Raw genomic sequence first — 10,255 nt, 5'->3', positions numbered from 1 at the left:
GCTGAGCACTTGTTGGCTGCTTTGCCTTCACTCTGTGGTCCAACTCATCCCTAAACAATCTCAACTGGGTTTATGGTTAAGTGGTTGTGGAGGCCAGGTCATCTGGCGTAGCACTCCATCAATCTGCTTCTTGGTCAAATAGCCCTTACACAGCCTGGAGGTGTGTTTAGGGTCATTGTCCATGTTGAAAAACAAATGATGGTCCCACTAAGCGCAAAGCGGACGAGATGGCATGTCATTGCAGCATGCTGTGGTAGCCATGCTGGTTCAGTGTGCCTTCAATTTTGAATAAATCACCAACAGTGTCATCAGTAAAAGCAGCCCCACACATCACACCTACTCCTCCATGCTTCACAGTGGGAACCACACATGTACAAACCATCCACTTGCCTTTTCTACAGCTCACAAAGACATGGTGAAAATAAATTCTTTAAAATTCTTGTATTTGCTTTTAAATCCCTGAATGGTCTTGCCCCGCCCTACCTCTCTGAGCTTCTACACCCTTATATACCCGCCCGCTCTCTCAGGTCAGATGATCAGCGGCTCCTGAGTGTGCCTAAATCTAAGCGGAAGCCCAGAGGGGACGGGGGTCGGTTTTTAAATCGCTTCTAAAAACCCATCTCTTCTCCATAGCTTTTGACATTTAGTAAGAGGTCGACTTGATCTTATTTCTTATTTTGATTACTTTTATTACTTTTATTGCGTTTTTTACTCATGTTTATGCCTTTTGATTTATCGTTGTATTTTATCTTTGGGCCATATGTGAGCTGTTATGTCTTTCTATGTATGATTTATTTTTATTTATTTTTTCTGTACAGCCCTTTGGTCAACTTGGTTGTTTTAAAGTGCTTAACAAATAAAGTTAGATTGGATTGGATTGGATGGTGGGTGGAATCAAAAGTCTCAAATTAGGATTTCTCAGACCAAAGTTCAGATTTCCACTGTTTCCACTGCCTCATTAATGGCTTCTTTGCAGCAATTCAAGCATGAAGGCCTGATTCACGCAGTCTCCTCTGAACAGTTGATGTTGAGATGTGGCTACTACTTGAATTTATGTGGGCCCTAATCTGAGGTGCTGGTAATTTGTGGTTTCTGAGTCTGATAACTCTAATAACTCTTGGTCTTCCTTTCTTGGGGTGGTATTCATGAGAGCCAGTTTCATCATGTGTTTGATGGTTTTGGTTTTTTTCTGAGTGGTTCTCGCCATAATATGTATTAGAAGAGTAGTTGAATAGGGCTATTCACTGTATTGAACTGCACAACACAACTGATGGTATCAAACACATTAAGAAGGCAAAAAATTCCACAAATTAACTCTTGACAAGGCTACCTGTTAATTAACTTATTCTCATTTGTTTAACACTGTTTACTACAGAATTTCATATGTATTCCTTCATAGTTTGGATGTCTTCAGTATTGATCTACAATGTAGAAAATAATTTTAATTTTTTTTAAAAACATTGAATGAGAAGTGTGTTTAAACTATTAACTGGTAGTGTACAATGTTCATTAAATTGGCATAATACATTTTTATATACCGTAGTCTTAAACATTTATGAATGTTTTTGGTCTACAACAATACATTTCCAACAACTGAAAATAGGCCTAGTGCTTAACTATAAGTTTGGGTAAATCTTATGGTGTTTATTTACAGCTTATTACCAAAAGGCTTAAATATATGTGAATAGAATGTATTAATCAGATGTCCCAGCTACAGACTACAAAAATATTGAGCTGTACATAGATACACTGCACATGTCCTTTACAAGTTTTTACAATCAAACTTTTGACCACGACCGCATGTGATAGTGATAACTTGTATGTAAAATGCGTTGCCATATGCTACCTGTACAACATCAACTAGCAAACTGTCAAAGTAAGCAATTAGCTGGTGAACAGAGTGGAACATTTAGCAGCTAAACAGTCAGATAATTTCCTCAGGAGTTGGTGCAGACTAAACCAGAGCTCGGGGAAAGTGAATATTTGACACAGATTCATCAGTTGGACGGAAACATGCATATAGATGAGCATTTATCTGTATCTGCTGGTTGTAAAAAAGGCAACTGTTTGCTCACAGGCTAGCTATGTCCCTGCAGAAGGTGACACATTTTTGTGTGGCATCTACATCTTATTTCAGCTGGCACAATCAGTTATTGTAGGTCTTTGATCCTTACCACAGTTTATGTTGCGCTTTAAGGGTGCATACGCTGTTTAAAAAAAATATGTAATTATCACAAATTGAATGCCAAGCAGTGAATGTGAAGGTTTGAAATATCCTGAGGAGCAAGGGTCCAATGGTCAGCTGGTAATCCAGCCTTGGTAATACGATGCATCACAAATGATCAATATAAAAGCTTAGCTCAATGAGGTAAACTACAATTATAACATGATGTTTGCTGTTACATGATGATTTGTTGTTGCATTGTTGAATACTTGAGCACACGGCAACATACAGAAGCGACAGATATGCTTTGAACGCAGCTTTTAAAGCATTACTGTATCTGACAACCGCACTCTTATTAAAACCTACCAAACCGCTTTGTCAATAATTATCTTTGAGAGATATAAATTATCTCCGTATTCATGCAATTCCTCTGTAATTGCCAGCAGCTTTTCCTGACAAGATAATCGATAGCCACTTACACAGGTACCTATTCATTCATGACCGTACAGGCCTCATGGAGTAAACATCCTCCAGACATGTCTCCATTTACCCTTGATCAATGAGTTCATATTATACCAGACAACACCCAGTCAATTGAATGAATGTGGGTGTCTACCGTGTGTGTCTTCCTCCCAGCAAAATGAATGTACATGACGCTTAGTGAGAGACTACCTGCACCAGCATCAGCAGGTTGGGAAAGTGAGATTTTACTTTGGCAAATTAACACTTTGACTTTCTTCTTTACTTTCTGTAGGTTGGTATTTTTGTTATGCGTTTATTTACCAGCAATTGGCAAACAAAGATAACTCAGCTTCCACTGAATGAAAATGCTCACCATTTTTTCCTGAATGGAGGACTTGATAAACACATGAAACAGAGAGAGACCAACAGACACAGGGTGTGGGGGAGGAGGGGAGGAGGGGAGGAGGATGAGGGCTGATTGACCTTGACCTTGAGTTTTCAAGTGATGTGTTCAATAATGGTGATGTCACTTTGTATTTGAAAAGACGGACCCTAGAAGGATTTGTGACACTTTCGTCACAGGCACAGATAAAGCAATTGTCACACACACACACATACACACACATACATACACACATTTGTATTTATACACACACATGCTGGCAATGAGGCTAGCACTCAGGCTGTTCTTCTCTGGAGAAGACTTGAGCTCCATGAACAAGCCCACACCAAAAGTGTGAGGAGCATTTCCAGAATCAGTGAACACTCACTGCTGTTCACCTTCCCAAACACAATGAGAGGTGTGGGTGGTGTGGAGTGCCTAGGTCTGAGAGCAAACCATTACAGACCACTTCAGTTGACTGAGATGGGTTTTTTTGTCTCGTGAAAGGGCAGGCTGAATTGAATCATCATCTGAACAGAGCGAATGTTATGAAACACTGCAAGTTGACATTACATCTGTATGACTATAGTCGCTAATGAAATACTCTGACCATCATTTGTAGTGTTTTTCTGATAATAGCTGTGGAACCTGAATATGAAGTGTTGTTGGGTATTTTTAACAACTCAAGGGACACAACGTGACAGTGCAGATATATTTCTATCTATATCTCTGTGCCATTATAATAGCAGCGCAGGGAGCATAAACAAGTACGCAAGAAGCAGCATGCAGCCTGTTCGGGCCATAACACATTGGCATTGCCAAGGCTGCCCGATGTGGGGCCTTTGTGTTGGCCCATCAAAAGGTTAATTTTGGACTGCCAGATTTTTCTAGCAAAAAAACAAAAAAAAGGTGGTGGTGTTGTCAGCATACGTCAGAGTTCTCTTGGGTGCAGTCATGGGTGTACAGTGTGAACAGGAGGGGGCTGATCACACAGCCTTGGGGGACTCCAGTGCTGAGCGCTAACTTAGAGGAGGTGTGACTGCCAATCCCAACACCCTGGGGTCTGTTTGTGAGGAAGTCCAATATCCAACAGCGTTCTGATGTAGGTGTTCTTATTCTCAAGATACATTGATTAACAACATTTTCTAATTATGTTGTTAGAAAAGACAGTCTGGGCAGTAATACATTTCTTTCAACACAAACATTGCTTACATAAATGCTGTATATAATGTTATGTGCTCCACCATTCAGAAGCTCTGCACATGAGCTAGTGAGGCTTTGCTGTATGTGCGCACACAATGAGGAGTGTCCATCTTCAGCATGCATCACATGTGTCAACTCAACTAGTTTAACGTCACTAACCTCAATTCCATTACATACAACAAGCAGTACATTTGAGACAATACCACACAAGCCCTGAAAGGGGGGTGTTGTCTGAGTAGGTTAGGCTATTTTACAACTGACTGGGTGTTTTATATTCATTAATTGATTTACATCAAATAAAATGTTTAACATTCATTCTAAATTTAGATAGCTAGCCAGTTGTACAGTCGATTGCTGTATAGCTTTGATTGATTGGATGTGTCAGAATTTTCTTCAGTTAAACAAAGATAAGACTGAAATAATTGTTTTTGGATCCAAGGAAGAACGACTTAAAGTCTCTGCTCAGCTTCAGTCTGTAATGTTGAAAACTACAGACCAAGTCAGAAACCTTGGTGTGACTATGGACTCAGACATGAATTTCAGCAGCCATATTAAGACAGTTACAAAGTCAGCCTACTATCACCTTAAGAATATATCCAGGATAAGAGGGCTTATGTCACGGCAAGATTTGGAGAAACTTGTTCACGCATTTATCTTCAGCAGACTCGACTACTGTAATGGTGTCCTTACAGGACTCCCTAAAAACTCCATCAGACAGTTGCAGCTGATTCAGAACACTGCTGCTCGAGTCCTAACAAGAACCAAAAAAGTAGATCACATCACTCCAGTTCTTAGATCTTTACACTGGCTTCCTGTCTATCAAAGAATAGATTTCAAAGTCCTGTTGTTGGTTTATAAAGCATTGAATGGTTTCGGGCCAAAATACATTTCTGATCTGCTGCCGCGTTATGATCCATCCAGACCTCTGAGATCGTCAGGTACCGATCTGCTTTCAGTCCCCAGAGTCAGAAGTAAACATGGAGAAGCAGCTTTCAGTTACTATGCGCCACATATTTGGAACAAACTCCCTGAAAATTGCAGGTCTGCTCCAACACTCACCTCTTTTAAATCAAGACTTAAAACATTTCTTTTTGCCACTGCTTTTAACTGAAGCAATTCAAGTCTTTGAACTGCATTATTACTCTGACTCTACAGTCTTGTTTCTTTTAAAGCTTCTCTATTTTAGCCTACTTGTTTTGATGTTTGTCTCTTAATGTTTTTACTGGTCTTAAAATGCTATTTTTTATTTATTTTTATTATTATTATTATTATTATTATTGTTATTATTATTATTTTTTAATGCAATTTTTAATGTCTTTTAAATGAAATGTTTGTCTTTTAATGTAATTTGTGTGTGCCTGTAAAGCACTTTGAGTTGCCTTGTGTCTGAATTGTGCTATACAAATAAACTTGCCTTGCCTTGCCTTGCCTTGCCTATAGCTTAGTAAGCTAGCTAGATAAATAGACAGACTCCAACGTAGCTGAGGGAAATTAATTTGTAGATGTGTAATCTCTCCCTGACAACAAGAAAGATTAATAAGAAATGAGTGAATGAACACAGCAGCCAGACTCAGCTGTACTCTGTAAGGGGCTTCAGAGCGAGCGCCTTGTAAAGAAACAGGGAGTGTCAAGTGGCCTTGCATGCAACATCAAAGATACATGAAAAAACGCAATATCTCGGGCTGATTTAAAGGGATTTGCTTCTGAAATTCAGATTACACTGGCTCACTTGTCATCGCTCAAGGTCTTAAAAGCTCACACATGCGGAAAATACAACTGAACAAAGAGAGATCTAACACATGCTCCACTCAAGCATTAAACTGAATTGGCCTATACTGGTTAAAAGGGATTGTTATAAATTACGATCCCGTATAGTGTGATTCTGATGAAAATCAACAGTGTCTCCCTTTACTAGTATTTGAAATTAAATGCCATTGTGGTTAGTTTGTGAGCCCAAACGTGCCTACAAATGACAGTGGTGCAGATCAAAAAACCCTCTGCGTCTGTATTATTGATGAGCAGTTCATCGCTGCTGCTCATTTGTTGTATATAAATAAACTGTAGGTACAACACTGAGATCTCTCAGCTTTGCTCCACTATAAATGATGTAAACATTTGAAAAATACACCCAAAGCAAATATGAATGATGATGACACTGTGTTTCAATTATCTGTGCGGAGAATGTGACACTGATAAACAGATAATGAAGTATCGTAGCCCCTCCCGGAAACACAGCTGAAAAACTGTCAAAGTTACAAAGACATTTATCACTGAAGCGGCAGCAAACAAGACTCTGGCAAAGTGCTGTACATGAAGCTTCATCTAATTTGAAAATAATTTAAGGCACAAACAGGTGAAACATTTTTGTACCATGTTCTGCTCACTTGCGAATCAAGGAACCTGAATTGTTGATGAAATGTCCTCCACTTTTCTCCTCTCTGTAAACTAGGTCCACTTCAACCTCAGTCAAAATCTAATCTCCCTTTGGGAGAAATAACACCGCACAAAGGAGGGCCATGGCAGAGAAAGTTGTATTTTACAAGGACGCTTTGGTCACTTGATGTAATTGAGAGGGGATGTGCAGAGAGCTCACTCTCCCTATTACTCTCTTCCACTCCAGACCCTTCTGCTTTACAGGGTTTCATCTTTACAACGTTATTGAGTCCTAAAACACACCTGCTCCCACAGTGCCATGGCCTCGCTCTGCCACTAAACGATAAGTGCTTCAGCTTGTCTTTAAGACCGCGAGCTCTGTGGGAACGGTCGCTCCATTATAGCACTGTATAAAATTTTAGAAGGCTTAATGTTTATTTTCTGCCTGGATGGTGCACCACAGAATGGGTCTGATTTACGAGTATGTGTGTTTTTTAGATACCACTGGTTAGCACAAACGGTGACATTTTCACAAGCAGGGAAAAAGTGACCTTTCTGAAGATAAATACAGTGTGTGGTGATAATGTTACAGGCCCACGCCACACATGCACTGGGGCTGTGAGACCTATCTTAGCAATACGATTAAATAAAGGAAAAGATTGTGTAAATACTGTTCCAAAGTTAACACAGAATGAACATGATCAAAACCTTGTTGAGTTCATCTGCACTGAGACAATTAAAGAATCTGTCAACAATCAGACCTCAGGCTGCTGTACGCTTCACTTGAGGTGCTTGTTGGATCATCTCTCAACTTTAAAAACGCTCTTTCCCAGTGGGATCAGGAAAGGCTTCGTCTAATTGGTGCAACTTTTCCAAAAAGACAGTCTAATTTCAGAGCCACTTCATGCAGTGATTTTGCAGAGGTGTAACCAGGATTTGAACTCATGCTCTCTTTTTTCAGAGACCATTTCCATTACTTCTCATGTGCGGCATCATTAAAGCCTTTGACGAGAGAGTCTGTCCAAAAGAGTGTGATTTTTTAAATTCATTCTGTCTTTACAGGCTACAAAGATACACAGAAGACAGAAAAAATATTGAAGAGTGTTCAGAGAGGCAGTTTGATGCAGACATTTCCAACCTGTAAAACACTTTTGCCTCCACAGCACAGAAGAAATCTGACTTCTCCATTAGACAAGTGTGTTTATATAGACTGTAAACTCTTTATACCAAGTGAAAACCAACAGTGGAAATAGAGGGGGAGAAAGAATATGAAAACAAATTTCAGACGCACTCATATAAAGTCTTAAAGGGAAGGGGCTGTAGAATCTGCCACGTTGGATTTTCTGCCAAACCTGGTGGGTTGCACCTGTCAATCCCCAGTCCTTTTCACACAGAGACTCTGCATGTACGCAGCGGAGGTTCACTAATTCTCCGCCTTTGTTTATTCACACTACGTTATTTTGTAGAGCGAAGGATCCGTTTAGTTATCACAGTGTGAATACCATCAGATCAACACGCCCCCGCTCCACGCCGACGGCTTATCCATTCACACAGGTAAGGTTACCTCTGCTGTGCCTCTGATACTAACTCCGGAGGCACATCAGGGCCACAGAAACATTTCACCCCTCGCTGCATCTGAGACTTTCACACAGAGGAGGAGGTGGAGAATTGGCGCAGGATCCCTTCACTCAAAGAGCAGTGTGAATGGGGCTCCTGTCGACAGCCAAAATAAGACATTGGTGGGCCCATGACGGAACTTCGTTCTAAAGAGCAGGGGCCGAAACATTTTTTTTTTAGAAATGAAGGACTGAAAGTGATAAATAATATGTTATGCAACAGATTTTAGCAGGTTTACGCTAAAGGGCTAATGGTTCAACATTTTTTTTCTGAGAATTCAAAGTTAAATTTCAATTATTTGACACATAAAAATTTTTTTTTTTTTTTTTTGTTATTTTCCTCCATTCAAATTTACCAATATGCAGGACAGACAGTCCTTTAATCTCAAAATGTTCACAGGAGTTCACAAACTCCCGAGCCCCACTTTGGTTTCACAGTCCTCCATATTTTTGAGGTCTTAGGGTCGGCAAGCATGGCGTCACCATCTTGGCATTTTGGAGGCTATCGTGGTTGGATCTGGCCGAACACCCACGGACATGCTGGGGGAGTGATTCATCAGTGGAGCTAAGGTGGAGTAGGTGAACAGTTTTAGGTTCCTGGGAATCTGCAAAGAGGCAATGGATTTCTAAAAGACAACATCCAGCCCAGCCGCAGTCTGTTCACCCTGCTGCTGTCTGACAAGCAGTACAGGAGTATCCAGTGCCATTCCACCAGACCACAGAGCAGCTTCTTTTTCTCAGGCCACTCTGAATTCTTCTTAGGCATTCCAGCTTAATATGTATTTTTATTTTTATGACCCATTCATTCATTCATTCATTCATCCATATATATATATATGTGGTTTTGTAAATTAACCAACAGTGGATTTCTAAGATAATTTTGTGATAAAACATTGCTTGTAAAATTATACAAAAAAAATAACCCTTGTACCTTATAGTAATGTCCTTGCTTTTTCAATAAGAATTATGAGTAATGTCAGATGACCCAGTTCGTTTGAAGAGTGACTGAGGCCTTTTACATCATTAAACCTTGCTTTTGAGTATTTGCTGTGTCAAACTACATAATAAATCTTCGAGACTGGCGTGCTGTCATCCCACAGAGCAAAGGAAGCACATTATTCCCATATCTTTCACACAGGCCGTCTGATGTTAAAGACTTAACCCACTTCCTATTTTGGACACATTTTGGCCACAAACTTGTCGAGGCGAGGCCCTAATGGGAAAAATGTTATTTCTGGAGGCAGCCCAACGAGGCCAACGCAAGCGGTTTGATGAACAGTGCTGTCGTAGCAACAGCAGTAATGTGCAGGCTTTGGAGAATTATGATGAGGTTAGCTTAGCGCCCAGTGGAACGCATAATGCCAGCAGTATTTGTTTATATCACTTTGAGTTTTAATGAGAGGGGGATAAGTTATTGGAGGGCTCTGTGGTGTGGTTGGACATCAATAAAACAATGTTTCAGTCTGAGAAGTGAGGAGCAATCGATTATAGTTTTTAAGGTCAAGCCTGCATCATCCAGTCCTGTGAGTCTCCTACACACATGAGGTGTGTGGAGGGAAGTAATACTTCTAGATGAAATGATTTACAACGTTTTGTGTGTGTGTTTACACATGAGTCCGGATGAATGTGTGCATATATGAATGGATAAACTCCTTGAGCTTCTTCCAATCTCGTCCATTCCTCCTCGCCGTCCCCAGTGGGAGTGGATTCGTTGCAGCACACTGCTCTCCGGTGCAGACGCCCCATCGGGCTGACTGCCCCTTCATCTCGCTCTCTGTGTGACGGTTGAAATGGAGACGTCAGTGCAGCAGAGTCAGTGGCGCTGCTGTGCTCAGGCTCCAGTTACCTGGCAGCACATCTTAATTCTCAGCAGTCAGAAGCGAGGCGGTGAAGTGTGCGCAGGGGGAAAGTAAAGCTCACTCTGCGGAACCTGGACAGAACAAACAGAGCCGGTTAATAGCTTTAACAATTAAATCTGCAGTTCCTTTGAACTGCAAAAAGAGAATGGAAGGGGATTCTGATCAAAGGAAAGCAGGATAATGATTTACAGTAGAA

Source organism: Sparus aurata, chromosome 1, assembly GCF_900880675.1.
Source record: "Sparus aurata chromosome 1, fSpaAur1.1, whole genome shotgun sequence".
NCBI lineage: Eukaryota > Metazoa > Chordata > Actinopteri > Spariformes > Sparidae > Sparus > Sparus aurata.
The sequence above is the reverse complement of the archived record's forward strand: the minus strand, read 5'-3'. Positions refer to the sequence as shown.